The sequence below is a fragment of the Coloeus monedula genome (genome assembly GCF_965178545.1).
Source record: "Coloeus monedula genome assembly, contig: HAP1_SCAFFOLD_105, whole genome shotgun sequence".
NCBI classification, from domain to species: domain Eukaryota; kingdom Metazoa; phylum Chordata; class Aves; order Passeriformes; family Corvidae; genus Coloeus; species Coloeus monedula.
The window spans coordinates 403,311-409,230 of record NW_028120798.1 but is presented as its reverse complement, the minus strand read 5'-3'; the positions used below and the strand labels follow the sequence as shown (position 1 = coordinate 409,230).

The 5,920-nt window shown below is 52.1% G+C and overlaps 1 pseudogene across 1 annotated transcript; it reads left to right on the top strand.

The window, feature by feature from the left end:
- The first annotated feature begins 1,327 nt into the window (after nucleotides 1–1,327).
- LOC309585672 (olfactory receptor 14J1-like) lies at nucleotides 1,328–2,327 on the top strand (annotated as a pseudogene). The gene has a single exon. The product of its transcript is annotated as an olfactory receptor 14J1-like (transcript).
- Nucleotides 2,328–5,920: the final 3,593 nt, after the last annotated feature.

Sequence of the window (5,920 nt, the reverse complement as noted above, 5' to 3'; positions counted from 1 at the left end):
CAGAGCCGTGGGGCAGCTCTGCAGCCCCGGGCCCAGTTCCCTCTGCAGAGCACAGGGCTGGGAGCAGCTGCCCGGCCCTGGGGGCTCTGGGAGGGGGCACAGCTGGCTCAGGGTGACGCTGGCCCCAGAGCCCGGCTGTGGGCAATGCAGCCAGGGAAGGAGCTCCATCTCCCTACATCCAATGCCATCATTAGGACACTTGGCTTTCTTCTTGAGGATTCCCCCTAAGCTCTGAGCTTGCCTCCAGGGCGCAAACAGGTCGTCTAGCATCTTGGTGTTACCTGAAAGCCCCACAGTGAGACACAAAAGTTTTATGATGGAGAAAGAGCTGTTGGGTTGGTGAAATGAGCCATGTGTGTATTTGGCTACCAATGTGGGGCTGAGAGCTCGAGAAGGGGATGGACATTTGATGGGCTGTGGTGGATCGATCTGCTCTCAGCAGCATTGGGATGGTTTTTAAGGGAAATATGGGAGGGTGATTATCCTCTGTCTGAAGAGGGTGAAAGGCCAGAGGATCTTGGAACAGGACAGAGTGACAGAGTGACCTCCCCTCACTCTCCACTCACCACCTTGCCTCACAGAACTCGCTCTATTCTCCCCGAGGGCAGCAGAAATGCTGAGTGTTTCTGACATCCAAAAACAGTCAGCAGGGGAGATGAAGAGGAGCTATAAAAACCTCTAGAACACTTTAACAGCTTTTGCCATTCCTGTTCTTGGGCCCTGGGAGTGCCCTTGTGTTAGCTGGGCTTTCAAAGTGGAACACCAGGACAGGTCCCTGTCCCCCTCCCACTTCTGCACAGCAAGGCTGAATTATAAAAACCCCCGGAGCAACTGCCCTGAAACTCATGACACACTCAGCCAGCACCAACCAGGGCTGCGGCTGGAGCTGAAGGAAGATCTGCTAGAAAAAAAGAAGGGTGTTGTCGGTGATCGAACACGGACTTGGCCGGCTGCATGCAAAGCCAAATTCTATCGCACAAGTCCCATCTTTATATACTGTTCAAACCAGCAGTTCAGCAGCTACAAACTTCAGCTGCTAAGGTTCTATGTTTTACATCTCCAAGGGCTACAGATTACCATCTCCTCGCCAATCTCCCATTAACTATCCTACTCTTTGTCTCGCCTCTTGCTCTTTGTCTCGCCTCCTGCCAGACACGGCCCCGGCCTGCCCCGTCTCTCGCAAGGCCCCACGCCAGCCAAAGCCCTTCTCTGTGGCCACACTCTGAATCCCCATAAGGTGTCAGTGTGTGACAGGAGAAGGATTTGTGGGGCATGTCTTTGATTTTGCTGAGAGACGTTTCCCTTAAGCTGTCACTGACTTTTCTCCATGAACAGGTCCCCATGGCCAGACACGGCGAGTGTCCAACAGCAGCTCCATCAGCCCCTTCCTCCTGCTGGCATTGGCAGACACGCGGCAGCTGCAGCTCCTGCACTTCTGCCTCTTCCTGGGCATCTCCCTGGCTGCCCTCCTGGGCAACGGCCTCATCATCAGCGCCGGAGCCTGCGGCCAGCACCTGCACAGCTCCATGTTCTTCTTCCTGCTCAGCCTGGCCCTCACCGACCTGGGCTCCATCTGCACCACTGTCCCCAAGGCCATGCACAATTCCCTCTGGGGCACCAGACACATCTCCTACTCAGCATGTGCTGCTCAGGTGTTTTTCTTTCTCTTCTTCCTCTCAGCAGAGGATTTCCTCCTCACCATCATGTGCTACGAGCGCTACGTGTCCATCTGCAAAGCCCTGCACTACGGGACCCTCCTGGGCAGCAGAGCTTGTGCCCACATGGCAGCAGCTGCCTGGGCCAGTGCCTTTCTCTACGCTCTCCTGCACACGGCCAATACATTTTCCCTGCCCCTGGGCCAGGGCAATGCCCTGGGCCAGTTCTTCTGTGAAATCCCACACATCCTCAAGCTCTCCTGCTCCAAATCCCACCTCAGGGAACTTGGGCTCATCGCTGTCAGTGCCTGTTTGCTCTTTGGCTGTTTTGTGTTCATTGTTTTCTCCTATGTGCAGATCTTCAGGGCTGTGCTGAGGATCCCCTCTGAGCAGGGCCGGCACAAAGCCTTTTCCACGTGCCTCCCTCACCTGGCCGTGCTCTCTCTGTTCCTCAGCACTGTTATGTTTGCCCACCTGAAGCCCCCCTCCATCTTCTCGCCATCCCTGGATGTGGCACTGTCAGTTCTGTACTCGGTGGTGCCTCCAGCCCTGAACCCCCTCATCTACAGCCTGAGGAACCAGGAGCTCAGGGATGCCCTGAGGAAAGTGAGGACTGGATACTTTTCACAAGTTAAAATCTTTCTATTTCCTTCTGCCGTGCCAGGAAAATGATGACTGGGATGCTTCTCAGAAGCAATAATCTCTCTCTTTTCTGCTCCAGAACCTTCAGAATGTAACTTTTTACAATCTCAGCCTTTTTTTTTCCTCTTTGTCCATATTTTCATTGGTGCTTTTTCTTATTCTTTTTCCGGTGTTATTCTGCTTCTTATAAAGTACTGTAGTACTACTCCTAGCATTTCTACATGAACATCTACCTTTCTTTTGAAACACAAAGACTGTCAGGAGGCTTCTTCTCTGTGCCTTTGAATCAAAACAAGGGGCTGTCCTGACCTTTGTGTCCAAGGTTTGTTCCTCAGCCCTTCTCTGGCTCTGCAGGGGCAGTGCCTGTGGGCAGAGCTGGAGGGAAGAGACTCCCAGCACAGCAGCATGGCCAGGGACAATGGCCCAGCCTCTTCCCACCTCTGCTCTTCCCAGCTCCACACTCCCTTTCCCAGCCCTTCTGAGGGTGCAAGGCCGGAGTGCTCGGGCAGCTCGGTCACTGTCCTGCTGCGTGTCCGTGCTGTGAGCACAGGCAGGGACAGGCCACGGGCACTGCTGGGACACAGCCGGGCTCCAGCACAGCAGCTCCATCAGCAAAGGGCATCTCCTGGGGGCAGGGCAGGAAGGCTTTGCTCTCCTCCTGAGCTGCTGCCAGGAATGTGCCCCAGGAATGCCCTGGCAAAGCAAACCCCAGTGCCCAGGGGCAGGGGGGAGTGTGCAGGGGGGGCAGGCAGCAGTGTCCTGGCACTGCCAGAGCTCCTGGGATGGACCTGAGGGAGCAGCAGAGCAGGGCCTGGGCTGTGCCTTTGTTCCAGGCACAGCCTGGGAAGGTGCCCAGGGCAAGTGTCCCACACCAGCCCCTGCCACCAGCAATCCCAGCACTGGCCTCTGCCCTCCCCTGCAGGAGGTTGTTTGTCCCTGCACGGAGGGACACCAAGTGACCAGGCCAGCAGTCCGTGTTTGCTGTGTCCTGAGGAGCCTTCAGCAGTGCATCGAGTGGGTGTGGGGAGATGAACCCGAGTGAGCACAAACACCATCAGCAGCACTCGGGGCTGGCACAATTCCAGGGGCACAAACTGTGCCCTGAGGCTGCTTCACTGCCAGAGTAATGTCCTTTGGGAAAGCACCTGAATTCTTTGCTGGGCTGTGCTGAGAACTGCATGGAGAGAAATGTCCAGGGCAGGGAGGCTCCAGGGAAAGTGCTCGGGACAGCCAAGGGCTGCACAGAGAGACACCGGAGTGGTGGGTCTGTGGGGAGAAATCACAGCTGCCTCCCTTGGGAATCGCCCCCAGGACCTGGACAGGCCTGTGCTGTGTTCTGGGCACTGACCTGGAACCGAGGGATGTGGAAAAGGCCTCTGGTTTCAGGGACATTGGGAAGGCTGGGCAGGCACTGGCATTTGTCCCTCAGGGATTCCATGAGGGTCCTGCCAGGATGAGCTCTGCTCCTCCTTGGAGCCCTTCATGGGCACAGAGGGCTGAGAGACCTTTCCAGGACAGGCTCAGGCCAAGGAGCCCTTGAGTCTCTCAGCCCCCCGTCGGTGCCTGCTGGAATTCAATCCCCCTCCCCATCCCGCAGCAGCCCCGCATTTCCCTCCTCCAGCCTTGCTCTCCAGCACAGCCACGGGGGCTCTTCGGGCTCTCGGCTTTTCCTGCAGCCACCGAGGCCAGCTGAGCTCTGCCTTCCCCACACTCAGCCCTGCCCAGCGCAGGCAATGCCCAGAAATTCCCTGTGTGTCCCTGGCCTTGCTGTCAGCCCCGGCAGCGGCTCCGTGGCCCCTCTGTGCCCCGCTGCCCCAGCCATGGTGCCCCAGCCCCTGTGCAGGCCCAGCCCAGGACAGGAGCGCTGCGGGTGGGAACGGCCCCTGGGCCCTGCTGCCCACAGCAGCCTTGGGGCTCTGCGTTGTTGAGCTTTGGACGGGGTACCCTTCCTTCCCGGACCAGGGTGAGAGAGCAGAGGAGGCTGCTGTTCTGCTGAGTTCTGTATTTCATAGTCTCACAGCTTTCTTGAAGGCAGAGTTCAAAGGGGGTTACATGATAAAGGCAAGCAGCAACAGCAACAACAGGCAAAAACAGCTTCTTCTTCTTCTTCTATATGCTCTATATGCCCTATATATTCTATATGCTCTATACTCTATATGCTCTAGACTCTAGACTCTATATTTTTTCTTACAGAATTATGGATTGTATTTGTTAATTGACCAATAAGATTAACACACGATTCCAGTTTTCTTCAGTCGTAAGCCTCACACCAGTGTTACACAGGTATTACACAGATTTGCGGATGCAGTTTCTATCAGCTCTTACTGTTTACGTGAACGCTCCATCTAAAAAATGCGAACAGTGTCATTCTATCCATATTTTGTCTAAAGTAAAGAATTCTGTGAAAAGGTAACACTGCTGCAGTAAGAACTGTGTTTAAGGTCTCTGCTGCAGCTTTTCAATGTTTAAGGCACTTAGCATATATTTCTACTAAAAGTTAAAAAATCTATATTTCTATTTCCCTTTGGTGTGACTTCATGTATCTCAGCTTGTCCAAAGGTTTTAATTCAACCCCTGTGCTTTGGCTTCCCTCTGGGCCTGAGTCCAGAGGAGCTTTCACTCCAACAAAACAGAACACGACAAGAAAAGTAAATGGAGTGGGAACTCATGAGAGATTGAATTTTCTCTGATTCAACTCAAGGATTGATGCCATAGACTTCTGAGTGGAAGAATAATTAATTCATTCTCCTTGAGACAATAAATCAAGAGAATAAATTAGACTTTTGTATCAGGTCTGAGTGAATAGATTGCATCCAACACAAGTTTTTCCTGTAGGATTTTTATTTTATTTTTTTATTTTCTCAGGAGATTGTATCAAGGCAGAAGAATTAAATTCAAGATATTTGTAGCAAAGAGACCTCTGCTGAACTCATTGTTCCAAATAAACATATCCCTTACCCCATATTTCCATGACTGGAAATTTTTCTAATTCTGGACTCTAGTATATTGTACTGTATGTGTATTCAGAATACTTTGCAACAGTTAAATTTGCTTAAATTTCATTTCAGACATTTACTTAATTTTAAGAATTTGCCTCATTTCAGCCATCTTTTAAAAAGTATTTTCACACTTTCATTTTTTTTGTCTGATACCTTTTCTGTGAGGAGGATCATCATTTGGTTTTCTCTTGGTACCTCACTAATGCACTCTGAGAGCCATGTTCTGTGTTATTAATGTAGTAGTGATCCGGGGTTCATGGATGGCTACTGCAGGAAACTTGATGGCCAGTAGTGAAAGCAGCAAAAATAATGATGAGAGGAGCCACAGACGTTCTGTTGTCTGAGAACTGTGAACTGCCAAAATCAAAAGGTCAGTGCTCTTCTGGTTCAGAATGCCCTTCAGTTGGAGCTGGAACATACTTTGGGCTAAGAGCCTGAGCACAAGAGGCTGTAGCACCTATTTTGTTGAGCAGTTCCCTATTTCCCTACTCCATACTCCACTGCATTCCAGCATGTGATTTGCTGAGCTGTAGAATGTCCCTGAGTGGTGTGATTGCCTGGAATGCTTGAAAATTTGGCTTCACATTCCTCAGTTTCTTTTCAGCATTTTCTCTGTTGCCCTCG